Source organism: Sinohyriopsis cumingii, chromosome 14, assembly GCF_028554795.1.
Source record: "Sinohyriopsis cumingii isolate HCF-2022 chromosome 14, ASM2855479v2, whole genome shotgun sequence".
NCBI classification, from domain to species: Eukaryota; Metazoa; Mollusca; class Bivalvia; order Unionida; family Unionidae; genus Sinohyriopsis; species Sinohyriopsis cumingii.
In genome coordinates this window covers 62,751,027-62,774,976 of record NC_142974.1, presented here as the reverse complement: position 1 = coordinate 62,774,976, position 23,950 = coordinate 62,751,027, and the positions used below count along the sequence as shown (strand labels likewise).

At 38.0% G+C, this 23,950-nt stretch overlaps 1 long non-coding RNA gene across 1 annotated transcript; it reads left to right on the top strand.

Moving 5' to 3' along the window:
• The first annotated feature begins 1,653 nt into the window (after positions 1–1,653).
• Positions 1,654–23,334, top strand: LOC149783985 (uncharacterized). Its single transcript, XR_016414092.1, has 5 exons — positions 1,654–2,078; positions 2,588–2,709; positions 13,177–13,291; positions 22,665–22,771; positions 23,224–23,334. It is a non-coding gene; the product is annotated as an uncharacterized LOC149783985 (long non-coding RNA).
• The last annotated feature ends 616 nt before the right edge of the window (positions 23,335–23,950 follow it).

Genomic DNA, 23,950 nt, shown 5'->3' with positions numbered 1-23,950 from the left:
AACATCTTTAAAGACTATTATGAGGAACGACACATATTATCACTCGAATAATAAAATAGGAAATTATTTTTTTTAAACAAAATCTAAATAGTACACCATTCCATCGTCAAAATTAGAAAACCATAAAACAAATTAAAAGATACAATATAACATCATAAAGGAAGAAATACAACTGGGAAAGATATTTGATCTATACTTGCTGTCTCAAACATAAAGAAAATATAGCATACACACAATATAACACCATTACATATAGCAAACACTGAGACCTAGGCGACATATAGCAAAGGTTACAAAACATTTCAAGGGAAGGAACTTCGAGCAAGGTGAGGGAAACCAGACTCGGACGAACAACCCTTTAGATAACACTATGGAAACATAAATACCCCATCAAAAATTCTAAAAACTAAATTTTTTATATAAAATTTTGTTTTAATAAAACGTAGAACACATCTGAGGGGGAAATACACAAATATAAAATACTTTTTATTTTTTTTGGGAAATGGGGGCATCTGTCCGTTGCCCCCCCCCCCAAAAAAGTGTGTGTGTGTGTGTGTGTTATTATACCCATTACATTACTTGCAAAATATATATGGTGCTGACATTTTCGGCAAGAGGGAGACCTACCGATATTCTGCATATAATTATTTTAATGTTTTTCAGAGCGAGAGTATTGGGGCCTGATCTGTTCAATATATTTCTCAACTGATACAGCAGGTATAATCAGAGGCGTAGCTGGGGGGGGGGGGAAGGGGAGTACATATGTCCCCGGGCGCCAAGGTACAGGGGCGCCAAAATGAGGCTTACAACGTTACATTATAATAAGTAAACAAGGGTAATATTCAAAAATGTGATTAAACGGGGAGGGGGCTGGGGCGCCAATTTTATAGTTCGTCCCCGGGCGCAAAATATCATAGCTACGCCTCTGGGTATAATAGAGACCCCCCCCCCCGAGTTTGCCACAGAGCGCTCGTGTAATATACGGTTTAATACAAAATACATGATTGTGGGCAGGAATATACAAAATTTGGTCGATATACATGATCGTTGGTATTTATTCAAACGAGGGCCATGAAATACATTAGCAAATTCCTACAGTATTTTAAGGCAGGCGATTACGAATTATTTAAACCACGTTTTTCATCTGTCACAGATTTTATAATCATTTTGAAGTGGCTGCTTTATCTCGAGGAAAACGAGCGGTAAGTGTTATACAAAACAAAATCTTAATAGCAATTTGATCACTTTTGCGTCATTTGACAGTAAGAATAGTAATAAATAGAGGATAATTTCTTTTCCTACGTTAGGCCTAATACCTGGTATGTTTTTTAGTGTGGTACACACACAAAAAACAACCCCAAAACAACACTAACAACATTTTAAAAAACCCACAAAAACGAGTGCCGTGCCGAAGCCACGGGCTAAAATGCTTTATTATCATTTTTTTTTATTTATAGCATCAATCACAAATTGAAATATATACAGTATTAGCGTTGGAAAAGAAAGTTTTCTTTTTGTTATATTTTTTTTTCTCACCCTAGCGAAACACTTTCTGCAAATGACCTTAATAAAGAAAAATAATAAATTAACCTAAACCATTTTGAATGTCGACCGTATCTTTTATTTACACGGCATCATGCGCGGAAGAAAATACCAACTGAACCGGGATTTCAGACAGCAGATGAATGGAAGTTGATTCATTGAACATCATTAGCAATTGTACAATCAAACAGATGCAACAATGAAAAGTGGAACTATGAAAAATCGAGAATGTTAGATTTGCGAAGGATTTATTCCGAATCATTGTCTGCTAATAGAGAATTCATGTCAGTTGCTGTGTCGGCGATGCCCACACAGCGCGCCGTCCAAATGTGAAGTTGCGTTTTGCTGACAGACATAACACTGTGCCATAATTTATCTGATGGCATGTAAAGAAGCTGCTTAAATTATAGTATTTAAAAGTTTCTTCATTTTGTAAGAGCTCAAGAAATTAATTCTGGTTTGAAAGACAAGATGACGGTAAAACTCAGAAGACGTAGCTGTACAGTACCGTTGGTGTTGGAGACATCATAATAAAGGTAACTGCGTTAACTTCGCTTTTTGTTTGGTAATTTGTTGGATATTATCTTTTGCTGATCTTCTTTGAGCTTGGAGTAAATTTTACATTCTGAACATTTTTATTTGCACTTATCTGCTTAATATGTATTGCTGGGATATCATATAGAATATGAAGTCAGTATAATGGTACTATATTACATATTTGAATGATAAAAGACTGGTAAATGATATAATGATAAACTACAAAATAAATAATTTGCCCAATATCCCAAATATGTTAATTAAAACAAACATTGAATGTAAATTCAGATATAATGAGCAGTTGTAAGAAGTAAGAAATAACATTTTATCCATTGAACCTGTTATGTGTTATCATCATCAGTTTTAAAATAAACACATGGAGACAAGTTTGCTTAAATTCTAAAATTAACACACACACACACACACACACACACACATATGGTATTTTAATCTAATACAGAAATGGTGACATTGATATATGCAGACCAATAGTTTTTTTCTTCTACAGATATAAATTAAAAAGCCTAATTCTGAGAGTTTCACCTACAACATTCATGATGGGAAAGGGCCACTAATTAAGAGCTGACATATGTGGAAGAAAAATACCATCCATGTTGAAAAGGGCTAGAGGTAATGTGAGAAAACATAATTTATCAATCTTATTTAACATTATTGTTGATATTTTATCTCTACTGGTCAAAAGGCTAAGTGGGTTTATGTAATGGTCCAGAGTGTGTTATTTATTTCACATCCCCTTCTGTCTTTCAACAGTAAGAAATTAGCTACTTTGGAGTCCATAGTTCTGATCAATTTGTTTATATAAAACTTGGTTTTGGGCTTAAATCAACATCTTGGATAAATCTAATAATGAGCAAAATCCAAGTATATACATGTGATCATGTATAAGATTAGTTGAGTTTTTTAACCAGCCTAAAAGCCATACTTCCACAATATAGGCTAAAATCATTAAGTTGTCCTTGAAGTTTGATGAGTGTTAACCATTAATAATAATAAGGTGATCTTTCATCTGAGTATGTTACCACCGCATGCAATATTTATACATGTAGTGCAGTTTTTACTAAACGTAGAATACATGCTTATATAAATGAGATCTAGATTGAAGAAGTGAAGATGCATACAAATACATGAGGTTATAACCACTACTGCTGATTCAAGTTTGATCATGCTTGGCCATTGGGCTTATAGAGTCAAGTTTCACAATGATGCTTATTATGAGTGTGATAAAGGTATGGTAGTGAAGTGACCTTGCATCTGATTGGCAGAGTTTCTTATGATTTGCACAACAGTGTTTATGATCCAATTTAGATCTGACTTGTTTAATTATTTGCTTGTATGTCTGAGGCTATAAGCAAAATCTATGCATATAATGTGGTGGTTCTACATCTCACTAGCCATTCTTGCTACTGCTCTTAAAACTATTTCTCATTAATTTCATCAGACTTGGTGAATAGATTTATCTCATCAAGATATAGCAAAAGAGCAATTTTGTAAAAAAAATATTCATTCATATTAAACTCAAATTCTGCATCTGATTGGTTGACCTTGCAAATACTATAAGGGCTCTATTTCTGACAAAAAGATTATTTTGATCTAATGTAGCAGAAATGCTTATATGATCAAAACATTGAACATATTTGATGACAAATAAGAAATAGTTTTTCATGCAAATTTGATAAACATTGATAAATCGGTTCATATCATTAAAAGCTTGGAAGAGTTTGATTACATGCGAGACCATCACATATTAATCATTCTTTATTTAGAGAATTATTTTTGTCAGGATTTAGTAAAATATGTAAAATCAATATGGACTGGTTTTGTTATGTACAGCAACACTAGTTGTTTACTGAGTACTGAGGGAATTGGAGTAAGGCAAGGGTACATTGCAGTAGGTAACCTGGTTGACTTGATAACAGGATTTTAACACAAACATTTTTATCAGGAGTCTAGCATACTAACCATTGATTCACTGCAGATCCTGCCCCCATTAGTTACCTTTTAATACATAAAGCATTTGGGTTTTTTATGTCACAAATCCCATAGGGATTAAAATTAACATCATAGGTCTCACTGGATAGTTTCGTATTTTGACATCCCTCTAATTTTTAAGGTAGAAGGCATGAACCTAATTATCACAAGCCTAGCATTTATAAATTTACACATAAGCTAAATCTATAATGTGGTTCAGATTTACTTTGAGTTAGGCATGGAAATAGGTTGGCTTGTTGGTGACTGCCTGTCACAGTTAGATGAGCATTGGAGATCATATGCGTAACTTAGTCTGCAAATGAGCTGCCGACTTTTATTTGTGTCTGCTACAGAGGTAAATATAAAAAAATCTTGATGGTAGAGGGGTAATGAAAAGTATGCTAATTTGTTATAGTACTAGTGAACTTTATTCATGCATAAGGCACATACTGATTCTTTTAGTTGCCTTGTCACAGAAAAATATTGAAAATAGCTATTTCTAGTAAAAAATGAATGTAAAATGTACCTGCATCCTTTGACCCTACCAGAACCAAACTAAAAGCTCAAATTTGTGCAGCTGCTTTTGCTCATCACAAACATAATTGGGAGTATAACTGCTAACCCTACCCTCTAGCACACATTTCATTCATTCATTGGATTAAAGTCACGTGCACCTTTCGGTATGTGCGACTGTTTAGTTTGTACACGTTTGTGTACTTTTTGAATTTAGCGATTAACTTATACAATGCCCCCAAGCAAGCAAGCCGAAGCCCAGGTGCCCCAAAAGGTCCCGCCCAGGCTCTCGTCGCTGCAACCTTCTCCATCGTTGTACTCCGTTGGTGGTCTGTTTCTGCATCCTGCATCTCCTTCCTCTCTCATTTCAGGCAGTAACCGAAGCACACCAGCAGCAGTATTATTAAATTTTCGTTGCAATCAATGCCCAGTTCCCTATATTTATTGGGCTATTCCTGTACTATCTTGCCAAACATGTGATTGTCACATACGCTTCAGATATTCCTGAGTTGTGAATTTTCCTATCTTTTGTAAGGTCTATTAAATTTTGTGTACTTTGCGTACTTGAATTTTCCGAAAATTTTTTCACATCTAATAGGCTTTTAGTAGCCCTTTATTTTGTTTTGGAGATCTCAATTTGGTTAAGTATTTCGTACGTGTGGCTTTAAACCAATCAGTGTGTTTCAGGGCCAGTAAGTTGTTGGTCAAAAGAGGGCTTTCGTGGGTCAGAATGAAAGCCCTATGTGGTAAAATTTGTTTGTAAAAAAGAAAAAAAAAAAGAAAAGAAAAGAAAAAAAAGGTGGGTAGGGAGTGTGTATGCTATATTTGTGTGATGGCTATAGACATTTTTGTTCGTTTTTCTGCTTTTCCCACATATCCCGACAACACACATTCACGCTCACTTTCTCATTCACACTTATAAGTAGATGTGGGGGGGGGTGGCCTTATTTCTTTTGTTTGATTTCGGGAAGGCAATTCTTTTCATACTGGGGGGTGGGGGTGGTTTGATTATTTGAGGCATACTCTTTTCATTGTTTCTGCCTTCATTCCCCAAGGTCTGCAAGTGTCCTGTTCTTTCTTCTTTTACTGCCTTAGGACGTTTAACTTCATTCTGTGCCTTTTCCTGCTCTTCTTTATTTCAGCTCTTTCTGCCTTATCCCGTGTCCGTTTCTGTTTTGGTCTTCTCGTCCTTTTGATACTGCCATGTTCGCCGTGAGATGTTTTCTTCGAGGGAGGTGGTTTGATTGCCATTGTTTCCCTTCGCTTTGACCACTTGGCTATTTACCTGTTATTTTTGTTTAGCTTAGCTATTTGTGATTTATTTTAATGTATATTTTTTTTATTTTTATTTTTTTATATTTTTTTTTTTTTTTTTGAACCTACGGGGCCTAGCATGCCATTATAATTCCAAAACAGTGATTTTGTAATATTCGTCCTTATCTGGTTTTTATTGTTCGGGTTATGAGCGGCGGTGTCAGTCTGTGAACCCACTAGCCCGAGCCGGCCGTCACAATTCCCAAACAGTGATTTGTAATATTTTGATTGGTTTTTTTCTTTTTTGGTTCGATCTTTTAGGTTTATTGGTTTTAATTTCTTTACATGGTCTCTCTTTATACCCAACCCTTCATTCGGTTTAGATTTGTCCCCTTTTGCCTATTTTGTTAATGAATGTCATGATGTTATTATAGGTCATTCCTATGTTATTGTTTTTTGCCACAAGTAACTCCGGGTATGTCCACCGTTCTCCTATTTGTTCCTGTTGAGATTTTAGTTCGGCCCTTTCCTGGTTGTATTTGGGGCATATATTTATTAAGTGTGCGATTGTTTCTGGAGTTGGGCAGTAGGGGCAGTTTTCGGTTGGTCCCCTTTTTATGTGTTTCCCTGCGCATCCTGCCAATAGTGTTTTACCTGTTCTTATTCTATTTATTATTGTTATATCGTATGGATTTTTGAAGGTCGGACTTTCGACTTTTCTACTTACTTTTTTCATCATCGTGTGTACTAGACTGTTTGCATCCGATTTTTCCCATAGCTCTTGCCACATGTCATTGATCTTGTCCCATGTTATTGATTTCAGTGACGCTGTATGCTATATTTTGGGCTTTTGGTTCGTTTGTGGCGTTTTTTGCTTCTGCATCTGCTTTGTCATTGCCTGGGATTATGGATGTGAGAGGGTATCCATACGAATTCAACGTGTTTGTTGTTTTTTTCAATCTCTTTAAGTAGCGATCTTGCATGATTAATCATATTAGGTCTGCTCTTGGATTGGTCCGTTGCTAACGATTGTAGTACACTGTAAGAGTCGCTTAGAATGACTGCCTTAGTTGTGGGGTATGTTTTGACGTATGTTAATGCCATTAGTATTGCCATGAATTCTACTGTGTATATAGCGCATTGGTCTGGGAGTCTTTTTCCAACGGCGACATCTAATTTTGGGATCACTATCCCTGCTGCAGTTTTATTTGGATTTTTGGTTTTTGATCCATCTGCGAAGATTTGCGTGTATGTCTCGTATTTGTTGTCAATGTACGTTAGTATTGATGCTCTTAGTCCTATCGGGTCATTTTGTTTTTGTCCTAGTTTACGTAAGCTAAGATCTATTTGTGGTGTGGGACAGGTCCACGGGGGGTCTGGGTAGTACCTTATTTTTTCTGGGTTGATATTTGCGATTTGAAATTTCCTTTTTAATTCTATAATTATTTTCCCACTAGGTATTTTTTTATTTTTTCCTTTTGTATCGAATGGTTTGTCGCATGCTAAGAGGGCTTGTAGCGTGAGGTGGTTGGGTTGGTGTATTGATATTCGAGTCGAGTATCGCAGCATCAATTCCTTCCGCCTTAGGTCTAGCGGGGGTTCTCCTACTATTATTAAGATATCTTGTGTGGGGGTACCATTTAGGACGCCGGTGCATACCCTTAGCGCTTTTGATTGGACTGTGTCTAGTTTCTTTAGTAACGTGGCGTTCGCCGCTCCATATACCTGGCAACCGTAGTCCAATTTTGCTCTTATAAGTGCTCTATATAGGGTAACGAGTGTTTTTTGATCAACCCCCCAATTCACCCCTCTGAGGTTTCTGTGGAGGTTGATGTCTCGTTTGCACTTCGTTACGAGTTCTTGGATATGAGCTGCCCACGTGAGTTCGTGGTCGAATACCATACCTAGGAGTGTCGCTTGTTTTTCGAATTTGATGGGTACCCCCTTTAGGGTTAAGTTTGGAGTGGGTGGGGGGTGGCCACCTCCCGGATTGAAAACTATGCCTACTGTTTTTAGAGGTGACAATTTAAATCCCCATTTATCTGTCCAATTTCCTATATCGTTTAGTCCTTTTTGTAAGTGCTTGGTCGTTTCTCTGCTGGCCGGGTTGCCAGTTTTCCATACGGCGCTGTCATCGGCGAATTGGGATAAGTCAAGGTGGTTGGGTTTTACCGCTGTTTCCAGGTCGTTTATCATTATATTAAATAAAGTTGGGCTGATTACGCTTCATTGTGGTGTGCCATTTTCCAGTTTGTATCGTTCGGAGTAGTCTTGTCCTAGTCTGACTTGTATCTTTCTATCGGTTAGGAAGTTAGCAATAAATTTGTGTATATTGCCAGTTATTCCGTATGGTTTAAGTTTACTTATCAGTCCCTTAGTCCACATTAGATCATATGCTTTTTCCATGTCTAAGAAGATGGCTGTAACATATCTGGATTTTTAAAATTTTTCTCTAGATGCTAATTTGACAGCGGTTTCTAGTCTCATGAGTTGGTCTATTGTGCTTCGGTAGTTGCGAAACCCGCTCTGTGTATTAGCTAGTAGTCCTTTGCTTTCTAAATGGTATTTCAGCCTGTTGTTTACCATAGTTTCCATTATTTTACATATATTGTCTGTTAGTGATATGGGCCTGTATGATTTTATATCGCTTGAGGGTTTTCCAGGCTTAAGAATCGGGACCACTACTGCCTTTTTCCATCTTATAGGTATGGTACCGGTTTCCCATATTTTATTAATGAGGTTAAGTGCAATTGTGACAAGTTTTTTGGGTAGGTTCTTGTACATTTCATACCCCAAAGTATCCTCCCCGGGGGATGTGGTCTTTTTGCCGGCGAGGGCCTTTCTCCATTCAGCTTCTGTAAACGGAAGGTTTAGTGGGCCGTCATTATTTCCTGCTTCCTTTATGTTGTCAGAGTTGCTTTCCTCAAATTGCCTTTTATGATTTTTAAACTTATCCTCTAAGTTGGTATTGCTACACATGTTGGCGAAATAGTTTGCGAATAATTCTGCCTTATGTTTGTTGTTTTGTCCAGGTATGTTGGGGGTTATTGATTTAGTTTTGCCTCTCATTTTTTTAATTCTTTGCCACACCTCCTTCGATTTTGTGTTAATATCTAGTTTTGAGCAGAATTCTCTCCATGAGTTTTGTTTAGCTATCATAATAGTTTGTTTGGCAGTTTTTTCCTTTTCCTTGTAGTAGTTAAAGTCCCTATTATTTTTAGTTCTTTTGAATTTGTTTAGAGCTCTTTTTTTCTCTTTAATTGCTATTTTACATTCATTATTCCACCAGGGCACCGTGGGTTTGGGTGCTACTCCTTTAGTTTTAGGAATTGTTTCTTGGGCCATTGTGTTAATGGTTTCTATTAATTTGTCATTAAAGGTGTCAATGTCCCGGTGATATATGGTTTCTGGGTCGATTGAGTCACCTATCTGTTTGAACCTAATCCAGTTGGCCTGTTCGTATTTCCATCTTGGTGTGAAGGACGCTTTATTTTGAGGTATTCTAATTTGTATTTCTATATTTATAAGGTAATGGTCACTTCCCATAGGTTCGCTTTCATCAACTTGCCAATCAGAAATGCCTGCTAATCTTGGTGTGCATAGAGATAGGTCTATTGCTGATGTGTGGCCTGTTCTGTCATCTATCCGGGTGTGCATTCCGTTGTTTAGAAAAACTAAGTTGCATTTTTGTGCCCATTTTTCTACAATTTTTCCTTTAATGTCCGTCTTTTGACTCCCCCATAGTTCATTGTGCGCATTGAAGTCCCCGCATATTACCACCCATTCTCCACAGTCTTTAATCATTTTGATTGTTTCGTCTGCACTTAAATTGCGCTGCTCATTTGTTTCATAGAGGTTAACGATTAGTACCTGCTTAGTTTGAGCGGTTATTTTGACTATCTGTATTTCGAAGTCATTGGGCGGTCTACTATCTGTTAATTTATGCATTTCTGATGTAATTCCATCTCTAACAAAGGTTGCTAACCCCCCTCCTCTTGCTGTGGGGGATCGATGCTTTAGGTATTTGGTGTTGTAGCCTGTGATGTTTGGGATACGTGAGGTATCATTTAGGTGGGTGTCCTGTATGCATATAACATCTGGTTTTCTTTCCTGTTCAAGTATTTTGTTATTTAGTTGGTCAGCGTGGGCCCTAAGGCCGCGTGCATTCCATTGCCATATTTTGATTTCTGCTCTGGAATCCATCTCTAGTGCAAAAAGTCTTAATAGTTTGTTTAATTTACTGTTGTTTTCGTTTTATGCGTGTTTCCTACCAGTGAGGGTGCTACCTATTTATTTTGTTTTTGGTATCCTGATTTTTGTTTTGGCCTGCTTATAGTTTACCCCATGGGAGATCATATATTCGACTATTAGGGCTTCTCTAAGAGCCCTGGGGCATTCTGCGTGGTTTGGTTTGTGGTTACCGCTACAGTTAGCGCAGTGCTGATTGGTGGCGCTACATGTTTTCCGGTCTGGGTGGTGAAGACCACATTGATTGCACCGGAATAGGTTTCCGCAACTCTTAGAGTAATGCCCCCAATTTTTGCAGTTGCCACAGAACCGTGGTTTGTTTTTGAAAGCAAAAATTTTTTTAGCCTCGAGTTTTTCGGCTATTTTGATAGTTTCTGGGGTGGCGCCCTTAAAAAAGAGTACCACTGCAGTGCTATCCTTTCCCCTTCTTGTTTTTAGGCGGATTGCTTTCTCTACTTCCTGTCCTTTACTCCTTATGTAGTCTACTATTTCATTGGTTTTATTTTGAGTTGATACGTATATGACTCCTTTGTTGTGTGTTTTTGGGGGGTTTGGGTCTATGTGTTGTTTTGTTCTGTTGTGTCTAGTGACCTGAACATTTATTTGGGCTATTCTTTCAATTTCCATATATTTGGCAATCTGTTGTTCAGTGGTGCATTTGATTATCAGCAAGTCGTCTCTAGTGCTTTTAAGCGTGAATTCTCCTTGGTGATGTTTGTTCAATTGCCATGCTATGGTTTTAAAGGCTAACTTCGTTATTTTGGAATTTACTCCCTTGACGAAGAGAGTCAGTTCAGCGGGGTGTTTCTTGTTTTGGATATTTTGCAGACTGGTCTTTTTTCCCCTGGTGTTTGTCTCTTTAGCTGACTTTGTTTCGTTGTCCATAACCGGCTTGCTGGGTCTTGTATTCTGACAGTTAGTGTGTTCCTTATTCTTTCTAACTGGTATTTGGGATTTGGTTTTCCTATTATTCTTACCTTTTGTTGAGTCGTGTGTGACTGCTTTATTTGTGGTAGGGTGAGGGCGTTCTGTTTCATCTAGTAGGTTCTCAGTTTGAGTCCCCTGGCTGCTAGTGTTTTTAACCAGCGTGGTCTGGGTTGTTTTTGTGCTTGTTGAGTATTGTTCCTCAGTTTGGGTACTCATGTCGGATGTAGTTTTGCGGTTACTCGGTAGATTGTCCACATTCTCGTTTACGCTTGGTGACAGGTAGAGTCTACTCATCGAGTCAGTTGGGGTCGAGTTGAAAATTGGCGTTAAGAACTGTATCTGTCGTTTTTCTCTTAGGGGGGATGAGACTGCTTCGGAGTAAGTTTGCCTTAGTTTATCTGCCTTTAGGTTGACCAGGCAGCTGAGATAACTATTTGATGATGTGACATTAATTTTGTTGTTATCCATCTTGAGTTTCTTTATTTGATGTAAGGTATATATGACGGGATATTTCTATAGTTTTAATCCTGGGTTTGTTTTGATTTCTTGCAATTTATTTGAGTTTAATTCTAGCTTAAAGCTATCTGTCTTAACTATACTTTATTCTACTTAGTACTATGAAAAAGCAACAGCTGTAAGGGGATATGCAAATAGCTTTTATTCTGATTTGTGTAATTAATTATTATATTACTATTATCCAATTTAAACTTATTGAAAATTATTTTCTAGCCAAATGGTCAAAGTAAAAGGTTTTACTTACCCCGATCCAATTTTCTTTTTAAGATCTTTAGAGTTTTTAAATACAGCCTTCTAATTATACAAGTTTCATTACATTGGTCAATAATTAGTCACATGTGATGACACTTGTAACTAATCAAACCACAACAACTGAGAGCAGACTAAGCACTGATATTTATATGGTACAGTGGCAATATACAGTCTGCCTGCCGCAACACATGAAACAAACTGGACAAATCTGAAAGCCTTGAATTTGACTTTATTTATCTGTATGGTAGAACAGAACCTGAGTTGAAAAGCTTTTAAAGAAAGACCTTGATATCAAACCTAATAATAACTGCAGGAGTTATATTATGGATAATTAACCATTCTCTCAGTTTCAAACTGGGCATTCCATCCCATGGGGTTCTAAATGTAAACCAAGTGTAACTGATATCCTAATGAACTGTAAAGACCATAGCAGCACAACAGCAGGGGACCAGGTATGTCCAGATCCAGAAATCACAGACCAGTTTCAAACTGATGATGAACCACATAAAAATTACACATCTGCTAGAACTTATGTTATGAAGATAACTTAAATTGCATTATTATTAATCCTCCTCCTCACATTCATCATAATTGAGATGCATCATATATGTTTTATTGTAAAATAGTTTATGCAACATAATTCAGTGAAGACCTTTGCTGCCAATTTACCAGTGAACCATTTGTTTCAATGAACATATTTTATGTTGTAACAAGGAGCATCATTTAAACATTATGATACACTTATCATACCTGTATATGAAATCTTAATACTAACACTTATACTTGCAATACTACTACTAATAAAAACACCTGCATTGATAATTTGATTATGTTCAATTGGACTTGTATCTAAATGATCACCAGCTGTATGAAAAGACATATTTTAATATATAGATATTGGATGGAATACTAGTTACCACAATTGAATAGTCATATGATAAATGATATATTATTTTAAACAATTTATATTTGCAGTGAAACATACTTTTACATTATTTTCACTTAAATTTCATTTATAGAGCAGTATACTCTGCATTCATTAAATTACTGAAATGGTTATAATACAACAACAAATACTGCAACTTCCAGAATCACAAAAATCAAAAGATATAAACAAAAACTTCCCTACATGTATCAACAGTTGTCACTTAATAGACAGAACTCTGAAGATTTAGAATAGGATGTTAACAAATTAGGTATTCAAGTTAAAAAGAAAAAAAATACCAAGTAAGCTTACTACCAAAAAATTAAACAATAACAGTGAATTTTAGTACATTCCCAGGAAACAGAATATATGATTTTTCTTAACTTGATCTGATACATCTTAAATCTATAGAAAATGATTCATATTGTATGACTAAAATATTATGTAAACAAAAATTCCATCACTTTTTTCAGATGCAACATGCATACCCCAACCCATCCTTCTTGATCATAAAGTATACCAGCATTCCACTATAAGATGGGGAGCTGTAGTGGCTCAGTGGTTAGCTTTCTGGACCTGTGAAATAAGGTAGGTTCAAATTCTACCATCAGACCAACCTGGGTTAGCTACCATGGCGTGTCCTTGGGCAAGGCACTATACTTAAAGTGCCTTGGCACTAAATAACTTACTTGTGTTGGTTTACCATAAAAGGCCAAACCAAACACAAAAAAACAACAACTTTAAAATATGAGTTTTGTCAATACTAAGTAATTGAAAATCATACTGAAGAAATGTTTTTGTTAATACAGATTAATGGATCTAAAAAATCTCTTTCTTCTGCAGGAGTTTAAAATGTTAAATTAAAAAGGTCATGGTACACATTGCTTTGTTCGTACACATCAGGCTCCGTAACCCATATCCAACTAAAAATGTTAGTAGAGTCTGAATAAAACATATTTTAATCTGGATGATAATATTCTTTCTCCATTCATATATTACACCACCAAGATTGATCCAAATAAGATTACATTTTACTATAACACTGAGGATGAGTATGCCTCTTAACAACTTACAAATGTGGAGAGAATGGAGTTAAACTGAACTTTGATTTCTTTTCAACCATAGCACAAGATGATCATTTATTATGAAAAAACCTGAATAAAGTTGGAGTTCATAACCATGACAGTCTTGATACAATATAAATTCAATATATTATTGTTGTCTTGAGGTATAGTTCTGTATATTACAATCTCACACAAGATCAGGGTATATTTTAGTACCATACAGTTAATTCGGGATTGTATTAATACCTATTCTGGTGAATGAACATTAAATAAGATTTACTATTTTGGAACCAGTTGCAATAAAGTTTACTAAACAAGAGAAAATATGACTTTACTATAATATCTAAAATGTAAAATCTGCAAACAGAATACTTGCTTGACTTTACACTTCAACTATATCATAATATTTATTTGAAATGAATTTATACAAATGGCATTAAATTGGGTTTCAGGCTGGTAATGACAATGGTAGTAGTGAATAGGGACGGTCTAGGGACTAGGGAACTTCCATGTTAAAAAGGGTATATCCACTCTGGGGACTATGTAATTTAACATGGGAGAAAAAAAAAATATCCATTCTAGGGACAAGGGGAATTTAACATGGGAGAAAGAAAAAAAACTATTCACTCTAGGGACAAGGGAAATTGAACATGGGGAATAAATCGTGGGACTGTCTTGGGACTAGGGGAAATGGAACAGGGTCGGGACCCTATTTTAATAAGGTCCCGACCTGATGGGTCTATGAAAATGGAACAGGCGAAAATTGAAACAGGGAGGGGTCTCTATTTTTTTATTATTTTTTTAAACAAAAAAATAAAAAAAGGGGTAGGCAATTGAAAGTCAAGATCTTTTCGAGAGATAGGAATGGCCCTGAAAAGGGCCTTTGGTTTTATGTTAATATACCCTTAACATAAAGGGCATCTGTGACATCTTCTTCTTGACCTTAGGCTGTGCCTGACTGCAGGACCATAGATTAAGACTCTTTTGAGGCATCCTTGATGCTCCACATAAGATTCTTCGCATCCACAGGCTGGTGTCTGTCCTGTGGATAACTGTCCAGTTGGATCGGACATACATTGATATGTCCGTCCGGAACATCATCGAAGACACAAGCGTTGAAGATTGTACATCGGTCCACATGTTGGGGTGCTGAGTAACAGGTGAAGGAATGCAGTGAACTGTACTTATTTATAGGGGGAGGAAGGATTGAAACGGATTGAGTTTGTTGACCAATCCAAACACGCGTTACAAAATTCAGTCAGCCCACGTCCAATCCGAAGAGAGCAGTCTGTGACGTCACATAGTCTATATAGATTCGCTAGCGCCTGTGCGTAGTCAATCTAAGCGACAGTTTTTCAACATGACGGAAACTCAGAAAACGATCAGTTTGGGTGCACTGATGGTGGAGACTACCCAAGGGAACCCAGACTTACTTTCAGAAGAGGTGAATTGGGATTTTGTGGATTTTTTTACCTTGCAAGAATTTGTTCCTGAACCTTCGTCACCTTCTCCTTCATTACCGCACATGGAAAATTTTAGACAGAGACAGAAAGAAGAATTGGAGAAATTTATACAACAGCAAAAGGAAGCGGAACAAGCTTTTCTCCTACAGCAACAGCAGCAAGAAGAAGAGGTAAGAAAAAAACAAGAAGAAGAAGACGCAGCAGCAAAGAAACAAGGGTGTCAAAATCAAACGGTCACGGTACTGTTAGACATTTTAGTTAAGAAGTCTGAAACAGATGTATCAGACTTCTTTATTACGGCCGAAGAGAATACGACCTTCCCAAGCTAAACACTCCAACCCTGTGACTACGCCTACTGCACCATCCTTAGTGATTTCAACGAAATCATCATCAACAGTACGCAGTCCAGAAGTAGACCTTGGCCATGGCAAAGGCTTAAGACAGTTAAAGTTGATTGTTTAAACTCACCCCTTACACCAAAAAAGGCCCTTTTCAGGGCCATCCACGTCTCTCGAAAAGAGATAGGCTTTCAATTGCCAATAACTAATAAAAACCATTTTACCCAATAGTACCTGTCTGTGTATGAGTGTGCGTGAGTGTAGGTTCTTATTTTACAATCAAAACCCAAAGACACTTACCTTTTATAATTAATTTATTCTTTTATAAATATTTACAATTCACAATTCACAACAGAGCACTTTAAAAAGTTCATAGACTTATTCTGTCTCATTGTTCACTCTCTGTTTTTTTAATTTCTTCACCGTCATAGTCTTTTCCTCCTCTTCCTCCTCACTTTCTTCCCTTCTTTTCTTCTCCTGTTTCTTTTTCTTCACCTGTCTGTTTTCTTCCTCTTCTTCTTCCTCTTCCTCTGAAGAATCCCTCTCTTCTTCTGACTCCTCTTGTTTCTTTTTTGGGCAGTCTGGTGACCAATGTCCTTTTTCTTGACAATAATAACAGGTATCTTGACTTTTGTCTCTTCTAACCCCTTTTTTTTCTTTTTTGACGGTCTGGACACTCTGAAGACCAGTGCCCTTTCTTCTGACAGATATAGCAAGTATCTTGACTTTTATCTTGAAAGGAAGGAGAGTAGTCCCTCGGCTGGTCTGAAGAGAATTTTCTAATGACCCCTCGCAAAGCTCTGATGAAACGTTCGATCTTGGTAGTCTCTTCCATTGTTGTGCTCAGTTTGAGAGTGAAATGAATAGTGAAAGGACAAGACACATACCCTTTATATACGCTGGTCTGCTATGACTATAAATTAATCCATGGTGTTTAAACTTTAGTCATTTGACTTTTTGCTATCGAGATGAAATGATCCAATTCATTTGAGAAGAAAGAAGAAGAAAGTAAGAGGCAGAAACGTGATCTATCGCCTCGTACTAGGGCTGAAGTCTTGGCACAAATTCATGCCAGTGATTTTGAAGAGGACATGAGTGAACCAGAATCCAAACCCTCTAAACAAAGTTTACCACCCTTAGTCAACCCTGAAAAGTACTATGACATTCGAGAGACGGAAAAGCGTCCCTCTAGAAAATTTAGAACTACGGCTTACAAATACACAGTGAAGTTTAAAGATTTCAAGTCTGAAGTACTGTTAGAGAAAGCAAAAGGGTTCATCACCGACATGTGGGATTCTTTGCTCACCACACTCAAGCGACAATGTCAACCCAAAGAAGATGATCGCTTGAGACTTTCCATACAACATGACGGCTTGAAATCCCCTGTTTGGATCGAGTTTAGCAGCCCTGCAGAATTGACCACTTCCAAAGTCATGGACAAGATTCAACACGTGCAACAATCTAATGACCAGTTTGACATCACCGATGGAAAAGCCACACTGGACATGACCCACGTCTCTCCTCCTCAAGGGACCGGACAATGCAGAAAGACCTTATTGGTCAACAACCTTCGCATTACCAAAACAAGTCTTGTCCAAATTAACAATTTTCAAGACCACATGTGTTTAGCCCGAGCCATCGTGGTGGGATGAACCTATGCCGACAAGAACGACATGGTAGAATGGAAAAGAGCCTGGGAGAACATTCGAAAATCGAACCGAGCCAAACAACGAAATGAAGCAGAACTTCTGTTACAACAAGCATGCCTGTCCAAAGACACATCCTGTGGCATTCCTGAGATGCAAAAATTGCAAGATGCCCTAGCTCCACGATACACCTTGAAAGTGCACCATCAAGAAGTGCGCGGGTCTCTGTTGTTTCGAGGGAAAGACTTTAAGGATGGAAAATACATTCACCTCTATCATCACGATGACCATTTCGATACCATTACCACTATCACTGGATTCCTGGGATACAAATATTACTGTGAGAAATGTGACTTATGATGGTTATAATAATCGAGAGCAACACAAACATTGTGGATCGAAATGCTCAGGATGTTTGGCCTCTCAACCCTGTCTGAGCGAAGGGCAAGAACCAGTGCATTGTCCTGCTTGTCTGCGCACATTTGTCAGCCCTGCCTGTTACCAACAACATCTGAAGATGCAAGGTTCACAGAAGAAATGTGCTTGTCAACTCCTGAGATTGTGCCCAATGTGTGGACAAGGTCTATGTATCAACAGTACCAAGGCACACGTATGTTCAGGAAAGAAAAAATGTCACATTTGTCACTGCATTGTGGACTTGGAACACCAATGCTACATACAAAAATACCAATCCCAACCAGAGAAAGAGGATGGTCATAAGAAGAAGAAAGGCAATTTCATCTTTTTCGATTTCGAATGCATGCAAGAGACCAGTATTCACATTCCTAATTTCTGCGTGGCTCATCGAGCGTGCGAGAAGTGATTCAAGAACCTATCTTGAGTTATTGCCCTCACTGCAGTAAGATTCCTGGAGGGCGTGAAAAAATCTTTCAAGGACCGAACACACTAGCCGATTTCACACAATGGGTCTTAGACCCCATCGACAAGACGTGGAGCCAAGAGGACATCGAACATTATTATGGAGATTGTCATCACCATGCCACGGTGATGGCTCACAATTTCTCCGGATACGATGGACAGTTTCTTTTGAGATGTTATACGGAACGTGGCATCGAGCGTCCTAAAATCACTTTGAACGGAGCCAAAATCATTTTCATGCAAGTGGGACAAGTGCAGTTTAAAGATTCGATGAGCTACTTAGCCATGCCTTTGAGTCGAATGCCTAAAATGTTTGGAATGACAGAAATGGCTAAAGGGTACTTTCCACACTTTTTCAATACAGAAGCCAATCAACACGCCGTTCTACCCCATTTGCCTCAGGCTCACTATTACGACCCTGACAACATGCGTACCGAACGAGAAACTTTCTACGCTTGGTACCAGGCTCACGCCTCCGACCCTTTCGACTTTCAGGAAGAAATGCTAAAGTATCGTCGTTCCGACATGGACATTTTACGGCGATGCTGTGGAAAATTTCGAGAACTGTTCATGGAACACGGAGGGGTTGATCATTTAAAAGAGGCTTGCACCATTGCCAAAGCGTATTCCTTAGTCTACCGACAACGATTCATGCTTGAAAACACTGTGGCTGTCATCAGTCCTCAAACAACCAACTATGTCAAACGTCAATACTCGGTCAAAGCCCCATGCTGGTTGCATTACTTGTGCGACAAGGAAGACAAATGGATTCAGCATGCCCGCAACGGACAGGGCGAAAGATCATCGGAATGCATTCGGTCAATGGCTGGGACTTAGAAAACCCCAAGATCATGTACGAGTTTAACAGTTGCTTATTTCACGGATGTCCCGTCTGTTACCCTGACCGCGGCACTAAAAATCAGTTCTTACAACGAACCATGGAAGACTTGTACCAGGCCATTTGTCAGCCACGCCTAAAGTTAGAACAGGAAGGATACCAAGTGGTGGAAATGTGGGAACACAAATACAATCACCGTTTGAACACCGATCCCGAGTTTAAACGCCTCATGGAAAGTTACCAGTTCATGGACCCCCTGAACCCAAGTAATAGTTTGTACGGAGGAAGGACCAATGCCACCTGTTTGCTGTACCAAGCTGACGAAGAGAAAGGAGAAGAAATCAAATACTTGGACGTGTGTTCACTGTATCCCTACGTGTGCAAATATTGTTGCTTTCCTGCAGGGCACCCACAATTGTTCACCGAAAACATCGACCTAAAAAACATTCGACAACACGAAGGCTTGATCAAGTGCAAAGTTTTGCCTCCCACGAACCTATACCATCCCGTCTTACCTCGCCATTGCCAAGGCAAACTTATGTTTCCTTTGTGCCGTACTTGTGCTGAAACGTGCAACCAAGATCAACCTTGTCATCACACACAGGAAGAACGGGCCTTGACGGGGACATGGGTCAGCGTAGAATTGTTCAAAGCTCTGAACATGGGATACCAACTGTTAGAAGTGTACGAAATTTGCCACTTTCCCAAGACACAATAATTCCACAAGGGTGACCCCACGCAGAAAGGCATTTTCGCAGACTACGTGGATGCCTTTTTGAAACTGAGCAAGAAGCCAGTGGCTATCTGTCCTGGTGTCACACTCCCGAAGACCAAAAGACATTCAGAGAGAAATTCTGGGCACAAGAAGGCATTATTTTAGATCACATTGAGAAAAACGAAGGCAGGCGATCGTTTGCCAAAGTGATGTTAAATTGCTTGTGGGGTAAAATGGCACAATGAGTGTGTTTACCCAAGACGGAGTATTTGACCGAACCTTCCCGCTACTTTCAGATGATTCACGACAAAGCCAAATTCATGAAACACGTGGACGTCGTTCGTGAGGATTTGATCTTGGTGAATTACGAAGAAGATCTGAACTTTGTAGAAGATGACCCCTTTGGAAATGTCATCATTGCAGCTTACATGACAGCTCATGCTCGCTTAAAATTGTACGAAGCTTTAGAACTGTTAGGGGAACGTGTCTTGTACTTTGACATGGACAGTTGCATTTATATCGATCACCCGAGTCAACAGCACCCTGACATCGAAGGAGACCGTTTAGGAGCCTGGACAGACAAGCACCCCGATGACAAGATTCTAAGTTTCGTTAGTGGTGGTCCCAAAAATTACGGCTACGAATACTGGGACAAACAAGGAGAAGTGCACACGAAGTGTAAAGTGAAAGGACTTACTCTGAATTATCGTACCAGTCGAGTGGTCAACTTTGGCATATTGAAAGAAGCCTTGCAGTCTAGAGAAAGTGACCACCTATCAACCCAACAAGATTGTACGTTTACCCACACACCACATCGTCAGTCGACCCTTGGAAAAAGTCTATCAAATCGTGTAGCAGAAGCGAGTGCGGCTTCCCACCCACTTTACTTTGCCGTATGGACATGTCGGTATAAAACATTGGTTGTAAGAGGATAGCCACCCACCAGAAGGATGACTTCGCCGCAGCAAGAATCGAGTGAGAAATCCAGTGAGAACTCCAAGTTCAAACCCTACCATTTTCCAGTCTTCTTACCTGACTATTGTGATTGTGCCCGTCGATTGGACACGTTTCAAAAATGGCCTATGGATAGGGAAGGATTACCTTCTTCGTATGTTTTAGCTAGAACAGGATTTGTCTACTTCGGACCTGAGTCAGGATTGGGATACGAAGTACAGTGTTTCGCTTGCGGACTGAAGTTACGAATGGATCTATGTATCTACAAAGATTCAGCTATTCTGGAACATACTCGATGGTCTCCGCACTGCCCTTACCTTTCAATGGCCTTTCCACCCATTAAACTACGGTACAATTATGACGGTACCTTAGAGACGGTACCTTCCAAAACTAGACGTAAACACATTGCATCCTATTTCATTGTTGTTTCTTTTCCACATAATAGCTTATTTTTTATAAAATGTTAAACTTTACTAATCTTTTTTCAAGATCACTTTAGTTTGCAAAAATATATCTTGTCATTTATTGGCATTCTACATTGAATTTTGTAAACTAGCTATAAACCTGACCTAATTACTCAACTTAACTGCTGACAGAAACAGTCTACAGTAAATGTATTTCATTTCTATAGCTCGATGGATAAACATTACATCTTTTAAAGCTGTGCACAGAATAGGCCGACATATCACGAGTCAGGAAAACATGGGGGTGGTATCCCCTGTGTCCAAAATTAATATCATTTTGAATAGAATATTCTAGTGACAATTGCCTCTTTTCAAATGGTAAGCATTGCTTTTTTTATTTTCATCAATCTGTCAAATTCGGTATGCATTTTGCTTTAATATTTGAGATGGAAACCTTAGGTGCATAGAAATGTCAGACAGCATTGTACATCATGGATGGTGTCCAACATACTTTTATGATCATAAAACAAAATCCTATTTTTTAGTTATGGCCACTGATTTAAAAAATATTCATCCAAGCTAAATATAATAATAATAATAATGAGGACTTTGTATAGCGCCTAATCTTTAGAAGCTCTAAGCGCTTTGCAACATTAGACAACATAAAAACATACACAATGATATGATTACAAAAACAAACACCATGAAATTAGAAAACATAAAAAACATGCTGAGAATATTTAAGGTAGTTAACATTATTAAGTCATTAAATTTGTTTTTGTAGTCAGAATAAGTAGTTTTGAGAGCACTCTTGAATGGGATCACTGCGTCTTTGTGTCTAAGTTCAGTGGGCAATTCATTCCATGTTGCTGGGCCCTGGTATGCAAAAGAATGCTGTCCATGTGACTTTGTTTTCATAGTGAGAATAATGAGTATATGATTGTCGGAAGAGGAGTGTAAGTATCTTGCTTGTGTGTACACATAGGTGAGGTCGGATAGGTATGTTGGACTAGAGTCTGTCAGTGAAACGTAGCACAGAGAACTAATGTTGTGTTTGATTCTGGATCGAATGGATAGCCAGTGTTGGGTACAGAGCAGCGGGGAGGTGTGCTCTGATTGTGGTACTCTAAGTATGATCCAAGCAGCTATGTTTTGAACTTTTTGAAGTCTCTGCAGTAGATATTAAGATGAACCAGACAGAATTGAGTTACCATAGTCCAGTCTTGAAAGCAGTAATGAACACACAAGTGTTTTAGTGGCATCAACTGAAAGATATCTGAGAATGGAGCTGATGCGTCTCGGCTCAAGATACGCAGCCTTGCATATGTTCATGACATGTTGGTGCAATGTGAGAGTACTGTCCAGAGTAACACCTAGGTTTCGTACTGATTGTGTGAATTTAATGTTGGTGTTGCTGATATTTATTGTGTGAGGTAAAGGATGTGAATGAGAAAGTCTTTGATAAGTAAGTATGGCTTGATTTAAATTGTGTTTTTCATGTGACTTGCCAGAGATTTTTAAATGAATTGATAAACTAACTTGAGACACATTTCAAAGTACATGTTTTAAAAATATTCCATTGATTATTGCTGGCATTTAGAAAAATGCAATGCATCCTTTGTTGTGAAACTTATTTTAAAACATTGTATTACTCATGCAGAAGCCTGCTTGAAAACTAATGGCAAAGCAAAGGCAAATGGAATGGAAGAAACCATATCAGAGACCCTCAAATATGCACCCAACCAACGCAGAATGATAAAAAACAAGGTAATCCAAATGACTCTTATTTCATCAATATTGGATTCAGTTTCGTCTTTTAAAGCATAGTATTTGCAAAGCGGATGCATTTCTAAACTGATAACAAAATCAGCTTATCCTATTGCCCAGGACTATCAGAGCTAGAGTCCAGCTAACTACAATATGCATATATCTTGTCTGATCGGACAAGTGCCTCCATTTGGAATTTTTATTCACATGAAATATTTGGATGAAATAAATTCATCTTTGTGCAAATTGATTGCACCATCCACTTGCCAGAAATGACAAGTAAGTGCAAAGTTATCTTGTATCATGGCTTAACGATAGTAAGGGAAGCACAAGTGCAGTGAAGAAAATTTCATACATTTTTATAATGCTGATTAACATGACTTCTGCATATGTAACTAGTGCTGAGATGATATGACTTTATTTAAGCATTACAATTTTGTTTTAATTTGCAGGTGCCTGAGCAGAAGAAGTAATAGATAAACTTTACAGTGGAGTTGGAGACTGATTCTGATTCATAATCTTAATTAAATCTAGAAAATAAACATTAAAGTCATATTAAAATATCTGTTGTATTGTTTCCTTCTTTCATTTTTCTCTTAAAAACAAATGTCTGAACCTTTAGTCTGTAAATTCAGTGGATTCCTTATCAGCCCATCTACTTTTACTTTACACCATGCTACTTTAAAAAAAAAATGAATTATCCCCATTGGGGTAGGCCCCCCCAACCCCCCACCCTACTTTGTCAACTTACCTGCCACATTTAAATCTAATGGAAGGCCCTGCTGTAAAGCCTGTTAGTAAAACTACCCAACAAGAGGATTTCATACATTTGCAACTCCTAGATGGATGGTAATGTTTTCATTTTTGTAATGTAGATTTGGACATTCTTGCCACCAGTATGGAATATGTGTTTCAGAAACACAAGCAGCTTTCATCAGATTTGCATATAGGTTTTATATGTTGTGAGTATGTTGTAGGAAGTTTTTTTAAATAACATCATATGAGATGATGCCAGTGGAAATGGCAGAAAAGTGTCTGTATTGTTCACCAACTACACCTTGTTCTTACAAAATGTGGCTGTTACACATTCCCATGATGATGTCACTGACAGCCATCAGTGAGGAATGCCCCAACAAGCATAATACAAATTGCTTCCATTGTAATTGTTACAATTCCATT